This window comes from Amblyraja radiata, chromosome 3 (genome assembly GCF_010909765.2).
Source record: "Amblyraja radiata isolate CabotCenter1 chromosome 3, sAmbRad1.1.pri, whole genome shotgun sequence".
Lineage (NCBI taxonomy): Eukaryota > Metazoa > Chordata > Chondrichthyes > Rajiformes > Rajidae > Amblyraja > Amblyraja radiata.
This window is the reverse complement of record NC_045958.1, coordinates 113,059,965-113,084,108: the sequence shown is the minus strand read 5'-3', so window position 1 is coordinate 113,084,108 and position 24,144 is coordinate 113,059,965. Positions and strand designations below refer to the sequence as shown.

The following is a 24,144-nucleotide window of genomic DNA, read 5'->3' as shown; positions in this document are numbered from 1 at the left end:
ACGCTCGAACACTATTGTTTTTCAAAGAACCCTTGGCATTTCTCGTCCAAAATAAAACCAAGAGAAATAGCCGAGTTTCTGCAAACGTTATCCGTGATACTTAATCACATCCGCCAACATTGCCAAATTTTAGCTGCTTAATGGATTTTTTCCCCTACTCCAATAACCAATTCAAAATCAATATAAAAATCTTTTTATTGGCTGTGTACGGCAGGAAAAACGTGTGAAGAATCAAATATTCTAAAACTCCCAAGAAGTATATTCCTGTTTACTAGCAAATTGACCTTTTTCACTTTTTCACCCAGCGAGTTCAGAATCTGTGGAATTCTCTGCCACAGAAGGCAGTGGAGGCCAATTCACTGGATGCTTTCGAGAGAGAGTTAGATATCGCTCTTAGGGATCAGCCATGATCAAATTGAATGGTGGTGCTGGCTCGAAGGGCCAAATGGCCTATTCCAGCACTTATTTTCTATGTTTCTATGGTTCTATGACCTCATATTGATTCAGTTGATAGAGTTTTATTTCATGTATTATTTTATTTTTCCCTCCTCTACGGCCTCAAATAACCTTTTTTCTCTACCTCAAGTGACGTTGGTATTACTATATGAGGTACTCCTTTTTAATTAGCCTGAAGAAGGATCCTGACCTGAAACGTCATCTGTCCACCCCTCTCCCCCTCCCCCCCCCCCCCCCCCCCCCCACCAAGATGCTGCCTGACCTGCCGAGTTCCTCCAGCACTTTGTGTTTTGCTCAAGGTTCCAGTACCTGCAGTTTCTTGTGACCCTTTGAAGCACTTTGTTAATAGTCTGTGGATCTTTGGGCTGGGTAATAAAAGTGCTATGCTTGCGAATTTTACATTAAACTATCATGACTTTCAGTGTCAACGGTTTTAAGAATGGGTTTTGGAACTATGATCTTTTCTAATATCTATATTACTAAAAGTCTGTTCTTGACCGGTTTTGGCGATCTGTGCTGCGATTTCCGAGAGAACGCTGCCACCTACGGCCGTCATTTTTGGCCACCTCGCTCAGAGCCCCCCTCCGCCACATGTGTTCCGATGATTTTTCCAGTCGATGAAAAATGACAGAGATATTAATGAATTTACAAAATTCCCCATTCTCTCTGCTGCCCCCGCTGGCGGCAGGGGGATGGACTATAAAACCAGGAAGTGGTGTGCCTCAATTAGTTTGCAAGCTGGAGGAAGGCAGAGGGTCACGTTTCTCTGAAATGTGAATAACACTGAACACATGTCCACACAACTGTGAGTAAGTACCCTTAATGTGGTTTGAAAATGAAAATATGGTTAAAGTAAAAAAGCACTACCTGCAAATGGCTGTTTGGGGGGTTTGGGTTGAAATAAAAAGGCACTCTCTCTCCCCCCCTCTCCTCTCCCTCCCCCCCCTCCTCTACCCCCCTCTCCCCCCCCTCTCCTCTCCACCCCCCTCCTCTCCCCTCTCCTCTCCCCCCCTCTCCTCTCCCCCCTCTCCTCTCCCCCCTCTCCTCTCCCCCCCTCTCCTCTCCCCCCCCGCTCTCCTCCCCCCCCTCTCCTCTCCCCCCCTCTCCTCTCCCCCCTCTCCTCTCCCCCCCTCCTCTCCCCCCTCTCCTCTCCCCCCTCTCCTCTCCCCCCTCTCCTCTGCCCCCTCCTCTCCTCTCCACTCCCCCCCCTCTCTCTCCCCTCTTTTTCTCCCCCTCCTCCCTTCCATGTGTCAGTAGATAGGGTGGTTATGGGGTAAAAGGAGCAAATTAATAATATTAATATAATATCAAGGGGGGTAATTAGCGTGTGTGTGGGGGGGGGATAGTTAGTGTGTGTGACGCTGCATGCCGCCTCCCCCCCCCCACAACCGCACGTTGGGGGAACAGACCCAACGGGTCTGCACTTGGTCTAGTATCATATATATCTCACTTTGTTAATAGTTTTGTTCACTTAATACTGTGTAATGGATACTAAGACAAAAAAACAACCAGTATGACTTTTCTATTGAAGGTTGCCACAAAATACTGGAGAGAAGGAATGGGTGATGCTTTGGGTCGAGACCCTTCTTCTGACTGAGAGTCAGGGAGAGGGAAACGAGAGATATGGAAGGGTAGGATGTGAAAATAAAAGATCAATTTAAAAAGTGGAATAGATCATTGTTAGTTAGGGAAAGCTGACAACGAGCTTTTACTCCAAGGACAGTAAAAACTAGTTGGAGAACAAGGATGGGAGAGGGATGGAGAGAGAGGGAAAGCAAGGGTTACTTGAAGTTAGAGAAGTCAATGTTCATACCACTGGGGTGTAAGCTGCCCAAGCGAAATATGAGGTGCTGTTCCCCCAATTTACTTTGGGCCTCACTCTGACAATGGAGGAGGCCCAGGATAGAAAGGTCAGTGTGGGAATGGGAGGTGGAGTTAAAGTGTTTAGCAACAGGGAGATCTCAGGACAGAATGGGCAGCATGGGAATGGGCGGGTGAGTTAGGGAGAGTGGTTCTATTTAGCTTAGTTTAGGGGTACAGAGCGGAAACAGGCCCTTAGGCCCACCAAGTCCGCACCGACCAGCGATCCCCTCTATTAACACCATCCTGCACACACTAGGGACAATTTTTTTAAACATTTACCAAGCCAATTGACGTACAAACACTGTACGTGAGGAAACCGAAGATATCGGAGAAAACCCACGCAGGTCACGGGGAAAACGTGCAAACTCCGTACAGACAGCACCCATAGTTGGGATCGAACCCTGATCTCCGACGCTGCATTCGCTGTAAGACAGTAGCTCTACCGCTGCGTCACCGTGCCGCCCTGGCCCTTGAACCACTTATGGCCTCCAGTTTAATTGCATCTACTTTTGTTATTCTCCAACGAAGCAATTCTCCATCTTCGGCTAATTCCATTAATCCGCACACAGGCAGTGCACGTTGTTACCTAACTTCAAGCATCTTCCTACTTCCCGTTTTATAGGAATCCAGAGATATCGCTTCAACGGTGAGCTTGTGGCGAAGAATTCCAAATTCTTTGTGAACACTTCTTTTTAAATCGATTTGCGTCCTCACAGCATCTGAATGGACATTCTTGCTACGAATAAGTCAACAATTAAGGTAAACAGTTGAATAAACTATTAATGGCGTGCCCTGAATTTTAATTATTTTTTATGAATTTATTATCAAACAATTATGAGGTTAGCATTTCAATTGAATTGTAAAATGCCATAGGGATTTAATTTCCTCTGGTAGCATTTCAATTAATCAGTTTGCATAAAATGTCTTCGTGTATTATTTCAATACAATGATCATTCCATTTAAAATAAATTTGTTTTAAAAATGGATAATGACTATTTGGCACTAGCATACAAAAGAATTGTATATGAACATGTCAATTAGTTCACAGTAAGAAAATATATTCAGTACATCGCGTTTTTCATACATTCTCACAAGGAGAAGGAAATATTTTTCTCTTCGCTCTTCTATGATCTTCAGTGCTGTGGTTCAGAGCATCTTTGACAAAGATGATTAAAGATGCCAGTATTCAATTTATTGGGCATGAGCTATTGTTTGGTGGAGAATAACAGAGGAAGGAAGCCCAAAATCGCAACATCGGCAAATAAAATAATGTTTAATTGAAGTATTATATATGAACCCGTTCAAGATGCCGATTCAATGATTATTGGAGTTTTGGACCTTATCGTATACTTATCTTATACGTTAAACCCTTTATCCTGTATCTGTACACTGTGGACGGCTTGATTATATTCACGTATTGTCTTTTCACTGACTAAAAGTCTTCCACTGTAACTCGGTGTACGTGTCAATGATAAACTAAACTAAACTGATCCTGCACCAAATATCCCATCAAAGATGGGGATATTGCAGCTCCTTGAAAGATTGAGGAAAGGTTCAGTAGGATAATATCAGGAATCAAAGTTGTGAGCATCAGGGGAATTAAAAAACACGCCATGATTTAAGGCAGAGAATTGAAGGGGAATTTTATTTGTATATAGAAACTGACTGATAGACTGACTGATATGTATGACTGCAAGGCACGGAATTTCGTTCAGACCGAAAGGTCTGAATGACAATAAAGGATACTTTGATATCTGGAACTCCCCCCCCCCCCCCCCTCCCCAGAGTAGGTGGTGGAATTAGATACATCCACTACCCTTAAGGGACAGCTACAAAATGCTGGAGTAACTCAGAGGGTCAGACAGCATCCGTGGGGAAAAAGGATGGGTGACGTTTCAGATTGGATCCTTTCTTCAGAGGGACCCGACCCGAAACGTCACCAATCCTTTATCTCCAGACATGCTGCCTGACCCACTGAATTACTCCAGCACTTTGTGTCTATCTTCAGTATAACCAGCATCTGCAGTTCCTGTATACACACATTTAGACAGCACGCAAATAAGCATGACAGATGGTGGATTTGGATCTAATTTGGACAAATGGGATGGGTGCAAAGGAATGACATGGATATCATGGGCCGAATGTGCTCCATGTTTCTATGACTATGGCTCAATGATAACTAGAAACATATTCTCAGCTTCCTGGTGATGCCTTCAGATTTGTTTTAATCTGCACAGTGGCAAAAAAACAAACTAGGTATCAACACGGGACATAGTTGCTAAGTACTGTATACGTTTTCGATTTTATTTGATGTTTGATGTCACTATCAGAGCCCGGCATCAGTCACAGGTGCCTTTTGCGGGTAAATAACCTGGATGTGAAATCTCATGTGATGAATTGAAGTGAAACTATAACAGCGATTAGCCAAGGTTGATGGAGTATAAAGTGTAAAATGCAGCAGATTATCAAGTATGCCCAGTTAATGCAAAGGGGATTAAAATAACATGACCAGAACTTTGAGTGATGCCGAGTTGTAAAAAAAAATACAAGCTTCCCTCATCTCGCTTCTCTTCTTTGGATTGAGATGGTATGGTGTTGATGGCTGTGACCTTCATGGTGGCTTAGGTTCCCACCTGGCACTGATTTTTGATTTAGTGCCGATCGGCTGCGCTTGTCAGAGGCTGCAAGGTGCTTTCTATGCACGACTGGAACTGCTCAAGGGCAGCCTGGGGCTGTATCTGCCTGCTGCCTGTCACTCTGATAACCTTCCCGTCTGCTCAGTAGAGAGCGTGGACTCCTAGTCCGCATGACCGACACCAAAATATGTCCTCGTGTGAGGGAAAGACTTTGCATTCTGCATTCCGATCCCATCTCACTTGATGCACGCTGAAATGCAACGAGAGTCTGTGGCATCTTGCGATGAACTCTTATTCATTTAACTCCCCTTAAAGATCAATTGCTTCATTCAGGATAGGCAATTAAGCAATTAGTAATAAAAATATATACATTTTCAACAATCCGGTGGTGCTGTGCAACGTTCCTCTTCAGTAACATGAAGCCTGCGGTCTTGTAACATATATAGTTCTGCTTCTTATTAGCTCCATATTCCTCAGTAATCCAATACATAGTGTTCCACTACAAATCTGAAACAATCATAATAGAGATATGTTCTAAGACATGACTAACATTTTGAAACACTTCTTTTCTAAGACTTTTTTAAATCTGAAAATAATTGACTTTGTTTAAGAGTGCAGGATAGCATTGAATGCTAACCTTTAATAAAAACACAATGAAAGTTTTTATCCCACCTCACGCTGCTATTCATTATGCCAGTCATTATTATGCCATGTGTCTAGTCTGTGAAACACTTAAAACTGGTGCTAATAGCTATGACCTTCATGGTGAATAACATTTCATAAGGTTCTATTTCTTATTAGTCCCACAGGTATAAAGCCTAACCTCACACAGACCATTCCTTCAACTTGTTCTCCACAGACTCCTTAACCCTATCTGTGTGAAAACTGGACCTTAACCATGAACAACAGTCTTCATACCTGCTACAATCAAATCACTAAATTATCTTACAACTAGCATGACTTTAGATTTTGGAGATACTGCGAGGAAACAGGCCCTTCTGTGCTGACCAGCGATCACCCTGTACTCTAGCACTATCCTACACACCCTATGGACAATTTACAATCAACAGAAGCTAATTAAGCTATAATCTGCATGTCTTTGGAGTGTGGGGGGGGAACCGGAGCACCCGGGGAAAACCCATGCGGTCATAGGGAAAAACTACAAACTCCATAGAGATAGCACCCGTCATCGGGATCGAACATGGGTCTCTGGTGCTGCAAAGCAGCAACTCTACCACTGTGCCACTATGTCGCCCTTATGACTGGGACTGATTTAGATCCACTGAGGATTATCTTGCTCTATGCAGCAGGATCTTGATCAGTGGCCAGGTGGGCTGAGGAATGGTTGGTGGAATTTAATACAGAGAAATGTGAGTTGTTGCATTTTGGAGAGTCTAACGTGGGCAGGACCTATACAGTGAACGGTAGGGGTCTGGGTAGTGTGTAGAGCAGAGGGATCTAGGAGTGCACGTACATTGTTCCTTGAAGGTGGCCATACAGGTAGATGGGGTGATCAAAAAGCTTTTGGCACATTGGCCTTCATCAGTCAGAGTATTGAGTATAGAAGTTGGGAGAACTTGGTGCAGTTGTATAAGACATTGGTGAGACCGCATGTAGAATATTGTGTTCAGTTCTGGGCACCATGTTATAAGAAAGATATTATTGTCAGAAAGTACGCACAGAAGGTTTACAAGGATATTGCCAGGACTTGAGCGTTTCAGGTATCGGGAGAGGTTGAGCATTCTGGGACTCTATTCCCTGGAGCGCAGGAGGATGAGGAGTGATCTTATAGAAGGGTCTAAAATTATGGGAGGAATAGTTCGGGTGGACACAGAGTCTCTTGCCCAGAGTTGGGGGAATTGAGAACCAGAGGGCTCAGAGTTAAGGTGAATGGGGGAGGGGGAGGTGGGAAGATTTAATAGGAACCTTAGGAGTAACTTTTTTACACAAAGGGTGGTGGATATATTGAAAGAACTGCGGAGGAGGTAGTAAAGGCAGGTACTATCACAACATTTAAGAAACATTTAGATAGGTACTAGACTAAGTGGGATCTGTTGTGTCCCATGTTCACACGGGAGGGCTGGTCCATTTCAAGCAGAGTGCAGGTCACCACATTCAATTTCATAGCATTTCAAGTAGAGTGCAGGCCACCACATTCAATTTCATAGCATTTCAAGCAGAGTGCAGGCCACCACATTCAATTTCGTAGCATTTCAAGCAGAGTGCAGGCCACCACATTCAATTTCATAGCACTTCAAGCAAATTGCAGGCCACCACATTCAATTTCATAGCATTTCTAGCTGAGTGCAGGCCACCAAATTGGCAAAAAAAAACATTGCATTGACATTAAGAGCTACCAAATCATTCATTGCAAGTACATTGCAGATTCACAGTTCTGTTGATTCACAGCTTAGCATCACAGTTGTGGACTCTCCCTCATGATCTTCCAGAGTTAATAGTCCTGCCCCCCCCCCTCCCCCCTCGGAAGGGGCAGTATCTTCATCGTGGTGATTGGCAGGTGAGAGGACCAATCAGCTGAACTCAATATTTTTTAAACACTCATAACCTTTTTATTTTTCATCGATCGGAAAAATCCTCGGGGCTGCCTCAGCGGAGGAGGACTTGTGAGTAAGATGGCCAAAAATCATTGCGATATATGGTAGCGTTTTTTTCTCAAATCAATATAGAGCGCAGACAGGAAGTGGTCAAGATAAGACTTTTAGTTATATAGACATAGATTGGATAAGTTTGGAGTGACATGGGACAAATCCAGGCAGGTGGGAATGGTGTAGATGGGACATGATGGGGCAAGTTGGGTCCCTTCTCCTGACTCAGCTGGTTCAATATTATTGTCAAGGATTATGCATGTACCTGGATGTGCTTATGTAACAAGAGAATCATTCTGTAGATCAATACGATAAAGGAGTTCAGAAGAAAGCATAAGGAAGTTGACGAGAGAAAATTATCCATCATTTTTTAAACATTTTGCAATGGTAGGTGGTTGGAATTCCTAAACCCATCTGAAATATTCACTGGCAAATTTGTTTGTTCAGATTCTATCCAATGTATAAGTGAAATGTCACCATATGTCAATACCTGTGTATGTCAACTTGCAGAAAACTGCAAAGTTTCACTTTCTGCCTTTTCAATTAATCACGATTGAAAGGCAAGAACAATGTGCAGACATAGATTCTATTCATGCAGCTTACTGGCTCAGTTTCCAGTGCATTTGGAAAGGGAAAAAAAACTAGTTTGATATTAATAACAAATTGAATATAATGCAGAACAGGTGTTGCTCCATCACCGCTGGTAAAATAAGTAAGTTCCACCCACTCTCACAGCAGCAGAGACCTACAGTAAATGGTAATATTAAATGCCGCTGCTAAATTAATAGGTGTAAGAAAGAACTGCAGTTGCGGGTAAAATCGAAGGTAGACACAAAATACTGGAGCAACTCAGCGCATGAGGCAGCATCCCTGGAGAGAAGGAATGGGCGACGTTTCGGGTCGAGGCCCTTCTTAATAGGTGTACTGAAGAGCACAATACTTTTAGCTGTATGTTAATGAAAAACAAGATATTATTGATCAATGGGAAAATGGACACCAAATTGAGCTGCACCACTAAATTGTTAAATTCCTACTGTGTGGCCACTCCGGTTAGGTGGTGAGTCAAAGTTAAGATATCAGGAATGGGGAATTGGAAGAGTGGTTGTCATTTGATTGCTGCAGGCTGCCTCTCACGGAATTGATGTTAAAATGAGTAAATAAATACACGAAACTTGGGATGGTGCAATAAACATGGTTTCAGGTTACAGAAAATCACTATGCAGATTGTTTTCTAGGTATACAACTCATTCCACCTCTCTATATCATTGGGGTAGCTTATAAATAATGTAGCCATCTCCCCTTCAATTCAATATTTGCTGAGCAGAATGCAATCCATTCCACTCCAGGCAGATCTAAACTTATGAAGTTCCAGAGAGGTTTGAGGATTATAGATCAATTGGGCACATTACGGCCTTTTGAATTCATAATTTTCAGAATACCACTTGCATACAATTGGTTCTGATGACTATTCTGCTGTTATCATTGATGGCTTTGCTAGACACATCTTTGTTTCGTACATCATCCTATGACATGACCCTTTATGTGAGGTTGGTAACAAGAATGGGCAAAGCAGGAGATATAAAAACACTATAAGGTATTGAGGAAGGACATCCTTGTGATTGAGGCAGTGCAGCGTAGGTTCACGTGATTGATCCCTGGGATGGCGGAACTGTCATATGAGGAAAGGTTGAAAAGACTAGGCTTGTATTCACTGGAGTTTGGAAGGATGAGGAGGGATCTTATAGAAACATATAAAATTATAAAAGGACTGGACAGGCTAGATGCAGGAAAAATGTTCCCAATGTTGGGAGAGTCCAGAACCAGGGGCCACAGTCTTCGAATAAAGGGGAGGTCATTTAAGACTGAGGTGAGAAAAAAAGTTTTCACCCAGAGAGTTGTGAATTTATGGAATTCCCTGCCACAGAGGGCAGTGGAGGCCAAATCACTGGGTGGATTTAAGAGAGAGTTAGATAGAGCTCTAGGGGCTAGTGGAGTCAAGGGATATGGGGAGAAGGCAGGCACGGGTTATTGATAGGGGACGATCAGCCATGATCACAATGAATGGCGGTGCTGTCTCGAAGGGCTGAATGGCCTCCTCCTGCACCTATTCTCTATGTTTCTATGTACACTTAATGAATGTGGGTTTTTGGATAGATTTGAAAGTGAAAAATTGTCAGCTACCATCAGTAGTTATGTTCAAAATGCTTTAAAGTTTCAAGAAATGGGTGACAGTGACGGAACAACCATCAAGGTTTCTCCCCTCAAACCGTTCCACCTTCACTCAGACCCCAAACTGTGCACATGTTCCCTGTGTGAATATACATTTTGAAGGAGTGAAATGCATCTTTAATCTCATTATCCCTGACTGTGATTTTGAGCGATTGATGAAGGTAGATGATGATGCCAATCACTCTCACCTAGTCACGGAGCATCACTGTCAGATCCGTGACTCTGAAGCACGATGCACTCACTCCGTCAGAGTCATATCTCAGACCACAAGGACGAGTCGCACCCTGGCCACTCCCTCTTCCCCCTTTTCCCATCGACCAAAAGGTATAGAGGGATGCAAATGCACACCTCCCGATTCAGGGACAGTTTCTTACCAGCTGTTATCAGGCAACTGAACCATCCTACCAACAACTAGAGAGCAGACCTGAACTACTATCTACCTCATTGGAGACCCCTCGACTATCTTTGATCGGACTTTACTGGACTTTATCTTGCACTAAATGTTATTCATGTTATTCCCTTTATCAAGTATCTGTACACTGTGGATGGCTTGAGTGTAATCATTTCTTTCCGCTGACTGGTTAGCATGCAACAAAAGCTTTTCACTGTTCCTCGGGACATGTAACAATAAATTAAACTCAAACTCAAGCTAAATATCCTGATTCTTGTTTTCTTATCAAAGCTGAGTTGCAGAAATAAATTTGCTTTGTGATATGAATGTTGATCTACTTATCCATCCAAAATCTCAACTCTACAGAATGTGAAGGAGATTTCTCAGTGCAGTGGATGAGTCGTTGTGCGTCTGAGTAAAGAATGTTTTTTTTTTAGGTTTAGGTTTATTGCTGTCACATGTACTGAGCTGTGGTGAAAAGCCTTGTTTTGCATGCTATCCAGAGATCAGATGGAAAAAATAGTTAAACCAGCAAGCACGTTCCTTCTCTAGATTAAGCCCACCTTCCCGCATTCCTTCACACTTTTCCAATCCAATCACAGCAAATTGCCCTTATAACATATTTATGCTATTTGCTTTCCTACCAATGAGGTTAGCATTTATGGCCTAGTGAATAAGCTTCTGCTTTTCCCAAAGTTATCAGGCTCTGTTATCATATTTCTGAACTGTCCTTCCATAAAGCCCAAAGACAGCACGGTGGCTCAGCGGTAGAGTTGCTGCCTTACAGCGCCAGAGACCCGGGTTCAATCCTGACTACAGGTGCTGTCTGCATGGAGTTTGTATGTTCTCCCTGTGAACGTTTGGGTTTTCTCCCTGTGCTCCGGTTTCCTCCCACATTCCAAATACGTACAGGTTTGTTGGTTAATTGGCATTGGTTAAGATTGTAAATTGTCCCCATAGTGGATAGCGGATAGTGGATGAGGATAGTGCTAGCCTACGGGAATTGCTGGTCGGCATAGACTGGTTGGGCCGAATGGCCTGTTTCCACACTGTATCTCTAAACTAAACGAAAAATAAGCTAGGGTGCTGTCCCATTCACCTCTACCCCACTGTAGACTTTGGACTCTGGAACTAATGCGCTACAAAGCTGAGAACTATATTCTGCACTCTTGTTTCACCCGCTTTGCTCTGTCTATTGTAGTTGAGTTTGACTTGATTGTATTTATGTATGGTAAAATTGATCTGTTTAAATAGCATGCAAGACAAAACTTTCCACTGCACACGGTACACGTGACAATAATAGACCGAAACGTACATGTGCTCTTAATTGCCCTACATCACCCCGGCAGGGATTCGCAAACAGGTTTCCACTTAGCACTATACTGCTAAAAGCCTTAATATTAATCTTAAAATGTAATTAAAATGTAAGAATTCTAATTAATAATGGCAAAGGATTTTTTTGATGACTAGATCCCAAGGCTGGAGACTGACATTCTTCTGAGAACGCTGCTAATTAAGCTTTGTGCAGTTTTCTCTTAAACGAGGCTGAGACTTTGATGCATAATTAAACAAGAACGGTAGACTGTTGCAAGATGTGAACAAAATTCGGCACGTGAAGTGTTAAAAGTACCATTTGAACTTTAATGAATGGAATTTGCATAATTTGTTCAATTTGTCAACTCTCTTGCTTTGTGACCCACTAAAATTTAGTTCAAAGTGTTTTATGAAAAATAATGGCTAAAAACTGAATGTCTTAATTTAAATTTAATGTAATTAAAAACAGTCCTAAATGATGACGGATGAACAGCACACACTGGTGTCAGTCAGTTTCATCAGAAATATATTGATGTTAATTTCGATTAATGCTCCACTGATAAGTGTCAGTTTACACAAATTAATAAAAAATTGTGAAATACGTTATATTGCAAACAAGTAGATTAATGTATTCCAGCATACACTGCAAAAAGTTTTTATTTTATTTACCGCAACATTTAGTTAACACACCTTGCCATCAAATCCAAAGGGTGGCACGGTGGCGCAGCAGTAGAGTTACTGCCTTACAGCGCTTGCAGCGCCGGAAACCCAGGTTCGATCCCGACTACGGGTGCTGTCAGTACGGAGTTTGTACGTTCTCCCCGTGACCCGTGGGGGTTTTGGATTGGATTGGATTCAATTTATTGTCATTGTCTCTTATGAAATGGATTTTCCTTACAGTCATAAAAATTTTTTAAAAAGCACAAACACAGAAGTCCACGACACAACACAACCCCACAGCGGCACCAAAGTTAGGGAAAGAACCAAAGTCCAGCCAGCCTCCCCGCTGATCTTCCCAGATGTTCACCCGTGGTCGGGGCCTCCCGAGCACCCGCAGTCGCCGCCACGGGCGGCCCGATGCTCAGGCCCTCTCGCCGGGAACGATGGAACCCCGACGCCGAACCCCGACGGAGAACATCCTCAGCGGCCTGGACCTCCAAATCAGCCACCTCCCACCGGAGTCCGCGGCTCCCGAAGTCCACATGCCGAGCCGGGCGGAGACCCAGGCTGGCGACCCCCGACAAAGGGGCGCAGGACTCCGCGATGTTGATCAGCGCCGCCCGCGTTGGGAGCTCCTCGAACCACAGCTCCGCGATGTCGGTGCAGCAGGCCCAGCACTCCAAACGGCGATCCCCGGTAAACTCGTGACGTTTTTTTCAACACTGTGAAAAATGTCCACGAGTAAAAAAAACACTCGTGATGAAAAATATTGTTACTTTTTAGTCGTACGAGCCCCTACGTACCCTCTACGTACATTACACGAGTTCGAATCGGGAGAACTCGGGAGAACTCTTGAATTACCTCGTACAGTGGGACAGGCCCTTTACACTATCCTCCACACTAGGGACAACTTACAATTTTACCGAAGCCAATTAACCTACAAACCTGTTCGTCTTTGGAGTGTGTGAGGAAACCGGAGCACCCGGGCAAGACCCACGCGGTCATGGGAAGAACGTACAAACTCCGTACAGACAGTACCCGGAGCCAGGATCGAACCCGGATGTGAGGCAGCAACTCTACCACTGAGCCACCGTGCCGCCCACTCGATGTCTCAATATTTGTTTTCCTACATGCTTTAGTTTAAGTTTATTATTGCCACGTTGTCAGAGGCACAATGAACAGCTTTGTTTTGCATGCAAATCAATCAGATCAGATAATGCCATGCATTACAATCTAGCGAAACTCAAGTACCATAGGTAGAGCAAAGGGGAAGGTACAGCATACAGAATATACGTAGCTCTCAACATAGTAGCACAAATGTTCCATAGACAAAGTCCAATGTTCACAATCGGACAGTATTCTGGCTTATGGAAGGACTTTTAACAAGCCAAATAACAAAGGGGAAGACAACATTATCGGGTCACACTGTCAAATCTGCATCGTAAGAGAGTTAAAGGGCCTGTCCCACGAGCATGCAACTGCATGCGGCGAGCGCGACCAAAGCAGAAGCGGGGGCCATGCGGAGGTCGAGGGAGTGACATGAAGTTCGAGGGAAGTCCGCGGGAAGTTCGCGCTTGACGTACGGCGTCGAGGCGGCTGCGCAACGGCAGGCCGTTGCCGCGCGGAATTTTTGAACACGGTCAGATTTTCGGAGCCCCGCGCGATGTCGGGACCAGCTCCGCACAACTCCATACGGCTCCGACGATCGAAGTGGGACCGGCCCCGCGAGGCCGTACAGCTCAAGCGACCACGTTAGGTCGCGCCTGCCGCATGGAGTCGCATGCTCGTGGGACAGGCCCTTTAGGTCGCGCTTGCCGCATGGAGTCGCATGCTCGTGGGACAGGCCCATAAGCCCCTGTCCCACTTTGGAGACCTAAACAGCAACCTCTGGTGACCTTGCCTGCCACCCAAAAAAAAAATCAAGGTCGAGGTGACCTGCATCCTCCTACCACCTCCCACGCATATGTTGAAAACCTTCCTCGACTATGGAGAAAACCGGCTTCGACTAGACCTGTGTCTAAAAAATGATCGTTTTTAAAACCGCAACCTATTTTTAGTCGAGGCAGGTTTTAAACATGATGAAAAAATAGCAGCAACCTAGATGAAGCCTCGACCACGCGGAAACCACTTTCGACCATTAGGGAGAGTGACCAAAACCTCCGGTGACCTCATGGAAACCTTGGGTGGCGGGCAAGGTCACCAGAGGTTGCTGTTTAGGTCTCCTATGTGGGACAGGGGCTTAACATTACTAATGGAAATAACAACATTTAAAAGACATTTGGATAAGTACATGGATAGGAAAGGTTTAGAGGGAGATGGACAAAATGTGGGCAAATGGGACTAGTGTAGATCGGACATGTTGGCCGCTGTGGGCAAGTTAAGCTGAAGGGCCTGTTTCCACGCTGAAGGACTCTATGACTATGAAAGATAGTCATTAACCCAGCATGCCTTCATATTCTTGTCATTAAAATAATGAATATTAATTCTCAATTTTATTATGAATAAATTTAATCACACATTTGTGCTTAATAACACCTCCATCCTGGTACTCTGATGATGCCACTTATCCAAGATCCTTTAACAGGTATTTCAAACAATTATTAAAAATAACAATTATAATTAAGGATAATATAAAGCATTATTTTTGCATTATTTTCTTTTTAACCGGCCTTTTTAACTGGCATGCATTAACATTTCTTGCAGTACCTAATGTCTACTCCTGGAGGTACACAAAAATGTTGGAGAAACTCAGCGGGTGCAACAGCATCTATGGAGCGAAGGAAATAGGCAACGTTTCGGGCCGAAACGTTGCCTATTTCCTTCGCTCCATAGATGCTGTTGCACCTGCTGAGTTTCTCCAGCATTTTTGTGGATCAGTCTGAAGAAGGGTTTCGGCCCGAAACGTTGCCTATTTCCTTCGCTCCATGGATGCTGCTGCACCCGCTGAGTTTCTCCAGCATTTTTGTGTACCTTTGATTTTCCAGCATCTGCAGTTTATTCTTAAACACTTTGTCTACTCTTGAAGATCGTGCAAATATGTCACTAAACATAAATCTAGAAATTAGAGCAATTTGCGTTGTTTTTTGGGAGGCAGAACACGAGTGAAGTATTGACTGGTTGCATCGTGGCCTGGTACAGTAACTCGAACACCCAGGAACAAAGGAGATTACAGAGGATGGCAGACACTGCCTGGTCCACCCCATGTACTAACCTGAGTAGAAAGGAACGGCAAGTGCTGGTTTATACCAAAGATAGACACAAGTGCTGAAGTAACTCGTGTTTAAGAAGGAACTGCAGATGCTGGAAGGTACACAAAAAAGCTGGAGAAACTCAGCGGGTGCAGCAGCATCTATGGAGTGAAGGAAATAGGCAATGTTTTGGGCTGAAACTCTTCTTCAGACTGATGGGGGTGGGGGGGGGGCGGGGAGAAGAAAGGAAAAAGGAGGAGGAGGAGCCCGAGGGCTGAGGGAGAGCTAGGAAGGGGAGGAGACAGCAAGGGCATGCCACCAGGATGCAGACTCCCCAGGCGGAATATGAGGTGCTGTTCCTCCAATTTCCGGTGGTGCTCACTCTGGCCATGGAGGAGGCCCAGGACAGAAAGGTCGGATACAGAATGGGAGGGGGAGTTGAAGTGCTGAGCCACCGGGAGGTCAGGTTGGTTAATGTGGACCGAGCTGAGGTGTTCGGCGAAACGATCGCCAAGCCTATGCTTGGTCTCACCGATGTAGATCAGCTGACATCTAGAGCAGCGGATGCAATAGATGAGGTTGGAGGAGATGCAGGTGAACCTCTGTCGCACCAGGGACGACTGCTTGAGTCCTCGAATGGAGTCGAGGGGGGAGTTAAGGCGACAAGTGTAGCATCTCTTGCGGTTGCAACTCAGCGGGTTAGGCAGTATCCCTGGAGAAAAAGGGTGGGTGACGCTTTGGGCCAGAAGCCTTCCCCAGACTGACCATCCCACCATCAAAGGGATCTATCAGAGGTGCTGCCTCAGAATGACAACCAATATCATCAAGGACCCACACCACACCATCCCTCATTTCACTCCTACCATCAGGAAGAAAGCACAGAATTCTGAAAACCATAACCAGCACTTTCGAGAGTAGCTTCTTCCCAACAACCTTGAGGCTCTTGAACACTGCACAAACCAACTGATGAACAATGGACTGTCACTGATAGACACAAAATGCTGCTGTAACTCAGCTGGTTAAGCAGCATCTCTGGAGAAAAGGACTGGGTGATTTCAGGTCGGAACCAGCATCTGCAGTTCCTTCCCACACAATGGACTGTGTTTGTTTTCACAAAGGACTTTGGGCTATTTATTGCATGAGTAATGAGGTTATTAATTTATCAAATTCTTGTTCATGATTTTATCTATGTGGATTGTGTTACAGGCCTGTTACAGGCCGCCGCAAGTAAGAATTTAATTAATAAATTCATAAATATTTAGGAACAGAATTAGGCTATTCGGCCCCTCAACTCGACTCCGCCATTTAATCATGGCTGACCTATCTTTCCCTCTCAACCCCATTCTCCTGCCTTCTCCCCATAACCCCTGACACCCGTACTAATCAAGTCTACCACTTGTTGCATTGTCAGTACATATGATGATTAAACATTCTTGACTCTTGCAAGATATATAACATGCAGATAGAAACAAAGCACAAGTTTTCAGTACACGCTGTTGCCTATGTGGGCTTTCCTTATTTTACAGGACACCTAATCACCAAACTGATAAGATAATGACTATATCACATGACACAAATCAACCCATTCTGGTACTCAGTTCTTAAAGTTACAGTTACCATTATATACACTACAACTCTTGACTCTTGAACTCAAGACCATGCGTCGGGAACATGCAGAAGCCCTGTAGAAATGGTGGAAAGAGAAAACCATCGCACAGATCATCAACTCGCTTGTCCTGTCAGGCACCGCCCAGCTCACCTGTGGCAGCTCTTCATGACTGGGGTGGGAGATTGCAACCTTCATGTGGTCCACCCTGTTTCGACTAATGCAGTCAACCCGATGTGCGCAAACAAAAGATCAAATCAAACAAGTTGACCTACAACTTTAGGCTGTGCACGCCATACGCAAGAAGAAGACTCTTCATGACTGAAGTGGAAGCAAGTCATCCGAGATGTCAAAGGACTGACGAGGATGAAACGAGAACCATTAGGCCAAGATAAGGATATTTAGCCGTCTGTCAAAAATATATATACCATTTATAAGGATCCTTATTGTAAAACATTATCACATCAAAGAAATCCTAACATTGAATCAAAGAAGTCATTGTGCCAATCAGGTTATGAGATCAAACCATCCAGCACCACTAACAGTTTTCAAGGTTCAGAAAATGAAAATGCCTTCCCAACTGGGGGTGTGGCATGGTTGCGCAGAAGTAGAGTTGCTGCCTTAAGGGCCTGTCCCACCAGCATGCGACTCCATGCGGCAAGCGCAACCTAACGTGGTCGCTTGAGCCGTACAGCCTCGCGGGGCTGGTCCCACTTCGATCGCCGGAGCCGTATGGAGTTGTGCGGAACTGGTCCCGCCATCGCGCGGGGCTCCGAAAAATTGACCGTGTTCAAAAATTCCGTGTGGCAACGGCCTGCCGGCAGGCAGCCACCTCAAAACCGTACGCACCGTCTCGACCGGCATAAGCAGCGTCTCGACGCCGGACGCAGCGTCTTGACGCCGTACGTCACGCGCGAACTTCCCGCGGACTTCGCTCGAACTTCATGTCACTCACTCGACCTCCGCGCGGCCCCCGCTTCTGGTTTGGTCAGGCTCGTCGCATGCAGGGGCATGCTCGTGGGACAGGCCCTTAACAGCACCAGAGACCCAGGTTCGATCCTGACCACAGGTGCTGACTGTACGGAGTTTGGACGTCCTCCCTGTGACTGCATGGGTTTTCTCTGGTTCCCTCCTACATTCCAAAGACGTTCGGGTTTGTAGGTTAATTGGCTTCGGTAAAAAATGTTAATTGTCCCTAGTGTGCAAGATAGTGCGAGTGTATGAGAGGGATCACCGGTCGGCACGGACTCGGACTCGGTGGGCCGAAGGACCTGTTTCTGCGCTGTATCTCTAAACTAAACTAAACTAAAGTCTCTGCTTTTTTTTTGTTGTACTTTGATATTTCTCACATAAATTGCAATTGTTCCTTTCCCTGAGAACAAACACCATTACCTAAGCCCTATGGCAACCAAATTGAATGCTTTAGAGCGAAACATGCAGAGATGTATGTTCCTGTAATTACTGCCTAATTATTTCAGTGCTTTCTTAGTCAGGGATAAAACTATATTTACTGCAGCCTCCAATACGGCTGCTTTGTTTACAGGTTGAGGTTGCAGTCTGTGCAAGTGCAGTTAATAGACTATTCAGCTCATGTTTTAAGATCCAAACAGAATAGTTACTCAAAGGTACACAAAATTGCTGGGGAAACTCAGCGGGTGCAGCAGCATCTATGGAGTGAAGGAAATAGGCGACATCTGCAGTTCTTTGTTTAGGAACAATTCCTTCGCTCCATAGATGCTGCTGCACCCGCTGAGTTTCCCCAGCAATTTTGTGTACCTTCGATATTCCAGCATCTGCAGTTCCCTTTTGAACAGAATAGTTACTCATGCTATATTAAAAGGGTATACATATATTTTTAATTAATAACTAGTAATAAATGCAAAGGAACACAGAGATATGTTAGTCGAGAGGCACAGCTCCATTTGGCTATACCACTGATCGACAAAGATACAGTGTAGGTGATTGCAATAGTGGTCACCAGCACCACAGAGTGTTCAAGAAGGAACTGCAGATGCTGGCTTAAACCGAAGATAGACACAAAAAGCTGGAGTAACTCAGCAGGACAGGAGGCACCTCTGGAGAGAAGGAATGGGTGACGTTTCGGATCGAAACCCTTCTTCAGACTAGTTAGGGATAAGAGAAACAAGAGATATAGATGGTGATGTGGAGAGATAAAGAACAATGAATGGAAGATATGCAAAAAAGTAACGCTGATAAAGGAAACAGGAATTGTAAGCTGTTTGTTGGATGAAAATGAGACTTGGGTGGGGGAGGGATAGACAGAGAGGGAATGCCGAGTCTACCGGAAGTGAGAGAAATCAATATTCATACCACTGCCCAAGCGAAATATGAGATGCTGTTCCTCCAATTTGCATTTGGCCTCACTCTGACAATGGAGGAGACCGAGGACAGAAAGGTCTGTGTGGGAATAGGAAGGAGAATTAAAGTGTCCAGCAACCGGGAGATCAGGTTGGTTCACACGGGCTGAGCACACCACACTGTTCCAAGACCAGGTTTCCTCTGCATACCTCATTACATGAAAGGAAAGGTGAAGATTAATATCTTTACACGTACATCTTGTTTACACGTTCTCCCTGTGACCACGTGGGTTTCCTCCAGGTGCCCCGGTTTCCTCCCACACCCCAAAGACGTGCGGATTTGTCGGTAGATTGACCTCTGTAATATTGCCCCCAATCTGTGGGGAACGAGTGCAAAAGCGGAATAACGTGGAACTTGTGGTGAACTGGGTGGGCCGAATCTCTGAACTAAACTAAACGGTCTCAGTATAATTTTAGGATTCTTTGCGTAAACTCTAACCGTAGAATCTGTTGATAACTTGCCTCAGTTTTATTAAAATGTTATGCTTAAAATGGAATGCTATGCTGCAGGAGGTAAGAAAAAATCTTGAGGCAATCTCAGTTAATTACTAAATTCAAAATATTATGATTATTGGAGGGTCTTAGCAAGAGCAGAATTATATATATTTAATAACAGAGCATAACTACAAAGCAGCATGGAGGAAGCAAAAATCATTTTATTTAGTCTTATGATGAGAAAGTGATTATGCTTACATTGAGATTAAACTAATAGTAACAATGTTACAAAATTTTGAGATTTAAAAAATCAAGTCTGTAATTTATTTCATCAGATAAAGTATAAAAAGAAGTTTAATTTGACACCTAATTCACTTTCATATCTTCAGTATTAAAAAAGTTATGGCCATTTTCATACTCGTAAATTAGCATCTTGTTCCCTATTGCTTTTCCATTGACTTAACTCAAAAGCTGTGATCGAGGACAATCAAAAGCCCATAACATTCTTAAAAATTAAGAGAACTGAAAGAAATGTTCAGTTGTTGTAGATTGAAGCATTCTGAAACAAATATGAAACAATCTTACTTGGATGACTTGAAATTAAAGCATATAATTAGTTAGTTACCTAATTGTAGCTAATTACACATTTAAATTACTAGATCTAAACATCTATCAATTTCTTAAGAATAGATTAACATTATTAAATAGCCTAAGTGTCCAAATAACATTCACACAAGAATTCACAATATAACATAATTTTTAAATCTCATTGTCATGGATTTATAGGCCAAATGGAAGGAATTTAATGTTTAATACCTGTAAATTAATGGCCATTTAAATCATCTTGCGAGTGGGTTTTTCTGGAACGCAATCATTTGGAACGTTGCGGTTGCGATGAATTTAAACCCCATATCGGCAGGAAAAATACTGCCGGTTCGTATGGGGAAAAAATCACCGTTTCGCAACGTAAAATGAGAATTAAAGGCATCTTAAGGAACACTTTTATACATAAAATAAACGGCTTTCCTTTTCCTGTCCCATACCTGAAACCCGTCCCCGTTGTCGGCGTTGACGGCTTTAGAAGCTGATTTAAAAATTTGTCGGGCGATTTAAAAAAAAAAAATACTCAGAACGGCCGTCGGAACAATTCTTCATCAAAAGCTTGCACTCCAACAATATATAATCCAGGACAAGGTAGGAAACCCCCCCCCCCAAAGGCGCCAAAATCGCGCACACGGCCAATGGCAGAACTGCAGCCCCGCTGAAGGTAAGTTTTGTAACATACCTACTAATAAGAAGCACTTTTGGAGGTGATTGTTGTGCAGATCAGTGCGACCATTATAATCAGGCATTATAGTCATCCCCAATAATAACAGTGGCACTTTCCAGCTAAGGTGCAGAGAAGATTTATGAGGATGTTGCTAGGACTCAAGGGCCTGAGCCATCGGGAGAGGTTGAGCAGGCTGAGACTCTATTCCTTGGAGGGCAGGGGGATGAGGGGTGATCTTATAGAGGTGTATAAGATCATGAGAGGAATAGATCGGGTAGACGCACAGAGTCTCTTGGCCAGAGTAGGCGGATCGAGAACCAGAAGGCACAAATTTATGGTGAGAGGGAAAGATTTAATAGGAACATGAGGGGTAATGCTTTCACACAAAGGGTGGTGGGTGTGTGGGACAAGCTGCCCTGGGAGGTAGTTCAGGCAGGTACCTTCGCAACATTTAAGAAACATTTGGACAGACACATGGATAGAACAGGTTTAGAGGGATATGGGCCAAACACAGACAGGTGGGACTAGTGTAGATGAGACATGTTGGTCAGTGTGAGTAAGTTGGGGTGAAGGGCCTGTTTCCATGCTATACACCTCTACACTTGTGTTATTAGCTGATGGAAAAGCGTTGTCCAAGACATCAGAATGTACTTCTCTCTTTAACCCTGCAACAGGAAGGATGTCATTAAGCTCGAAAGAATGCAGAGAAGATTTATGAGGATGTTGCCAGGACTTAAGGGCTTGAGCTTTAGGGAGAGGTTGAGCAGGCTGGGACTCAATTCCTTGAAGGGCGGGAGAATGGGGGGTGATCTTAACAGAGGTATATAAAATCTTGAGGGAAATTTATTTTAAAAAAAGAGTCTTTTAGCCATGAGGAACCAGAGGACATAGCTTCTGGTTCCTCTTTTAGGAATGAGGGACCAGAGGACATAGCTTTAAGGTGAGAGGCAATAGATATAATAGAAACCTGAAGGGCAACATTTTCACTCATAGGGTGGTGGGGTTATGGAATGAGCTACCAGAGGAGGTAGTTGAGGCAGGTACAAAAACAATATTGAAAAGACAGGAAAAGTCTAGAGTGATACGGGCCAAATGCAGGCAAATGGGACGAGCTTAGATGGGGCATCTTGGTCGGCAATAATGAGTTGGGCTGAAGGGCCTGTTTTCATGCTGTATAACTCTATAACTCGGGTCATGGAATGATTGTCCTATAAGCAACATCATACTCTACTAAAGTTTCTTATTTTGCTTTTTGAAACTGTGTATTTTGTTGGAATTTGAGGCATTAACCAGGTTCTAGATTCATGACGAGTAGCATGAATTTATCCTCTTGAACTTGAATCCAGCTCCAGGAGCAAAAGAAATGAACAAATTAGAACAAGATCTTAAGTAGAAAGCAAGCTAATTCAAACATGCAATTTTGTCAACTATGTACAGTCCTTGAATGAACTGTTATTTCAGCTCGGTAAACATTTCGACTCAGTGAGAATTGAGTCAATTTAGACACAAGACATTCGACATTAGAGAAACCACGTGGAAATAGACCCCTCGGACCAGCGAGTCCACGAGTACACTAACACTGCCCGACACACCAAAGATAATTTTATAACGTATCAAAGCCAATTAACCTACAAGCCTGTATGTCTTTGGAGTGTGGAAGGAAACCGGGGCACCCGGAGAAAACCCATGAGGTCACAGGGAGAACGTACAAACTCCATGATCAGGATCGAACCCGGCTCTCTGGCGCTGTGAGGCAGCAACTCTACCTGCTGTGCCACCGTGCTGCTCTTACCGTAACATAAAGAATTGCATTTACATATCACCATCCTGACCTATCCCAAAGTGTTTCGTGTCGGTTAAGTGCCTTTGACGAGCAATCGCTGCTGTAAAAAGAAAACATGAGAGTGGCTTTGTAGAAAGCAATCTGTCTCAAGCAGCATCTCGAAATTGGCCAGTTAATCAGCTCTTATAATGTTGACTGCAGAGACACCAACAATAGCCAATAGTTATCCCTCAATCAACGTAGGAAGGAAGGATTATCTGGCCAAATTGCTGCCTGTAACCAAAGAACACCTCTGCTGCCATTCTGCTAGAATGTGCCATGCAGCCTTCTGCATTCGTTGATGAAACAGACAGGGTTTTAGTTGAACATTTCATTCAAAAGGCCAATGCTCAAACGGTGCGGCACCCTTCAATTACTGCATTGAAATGTCAGCCTTGAAGTGTGTTGGAGAACTGGAGAGGTATTCAGGAGAAAGCAGCTCTCCAAAGAACGACACTTAATGGTTCAAATGTTTTTTATTATCACATGTACCGAGATACAGTGAAATTCCTTTTTTGCACTAAATTCAGTAAATTATAGATAGATAGATCCTTTGTTGTCATTCAGACCTTTCGGTCTGAATGAAATTATGTTGCCTGCAGTCATATACAGAATCAATAATAACAAAACATACAATAAACACAAATTAAACATCCACCACAGTGAGTTCACCAAGCACATCCTCACTGTGATGGAGGCAAAGTCTTAGTCTATGTCTCTTCCCTCCTTGTTCTCCCTCTGCGCTGAGGCGATCGATCCAGGCCGAAGATGCCGCTCTCCAGTCCAGCGGACCTCCGTGGTGATGTCGCCGCCGCCGAAAGCCGGAACACCGTCTCCGCTCCGAGATGGCCCGCCACAGCATCAGCTCCGGGCAGCCGCCCCAGCTCCAGGCCGTTGCCCCAGCTCCGGGTCCTGCAGTCTCTGCTCCGAGTCGCCGCCCCAGCTCCAGGTCCCGCAGTCTCCGCTCCAGGCCGCCGCCCCAGCTCCAGGTCCCACAGTCTCCGCTCCAGGTCCCGCAGTCTCCGTTCCGGGCCGCTGCCCCAGCTCCGGGCCGCCGCCCCAGCTCCGGGTCCCGCAGTCTCAGCTCCGAGCCCAGCTGCATCAGCTCCAGGCCACCGCCGAAAGCCAGAACGCCGCACCAGCAAGTCGGGCCACCGCTGCCTTAGCCCCGAAGACGGCCAGCCTCTCGTTGGTGAGTCCTGGCTGGCTCTGCCTCTGGAGCCTCGGGGTCGGTCGCAGGTTGGAGGCCGACAGCTCCGCCATTAGGCCTCAGCGCAGACGGAGGCAGAG

General features: G+C 44.5%; 1 long non-coding RNA gene across 1 annotated transcript; it reads left to right on the top strand.

Moving 5' to 3' along the window:
• The first annotated feature begins 7,692 nt into the window (after window positions 1-7,692).
• Window positions 7,693-22,194, top strand: LOC116970719. Its single transcript, XR_004411286.1, has 3 exons — window positions 7,693-7,771; window positions 9,243-9,247; window positions 22,178-22,194. It is a non-coding gene; the product is annotated as an uncharacterized LOC116970719 (long non-coding RNA).
• The last annotated feature ends 1,950 nt before the right edge of the window (window positions 22,195-24,144 follow it).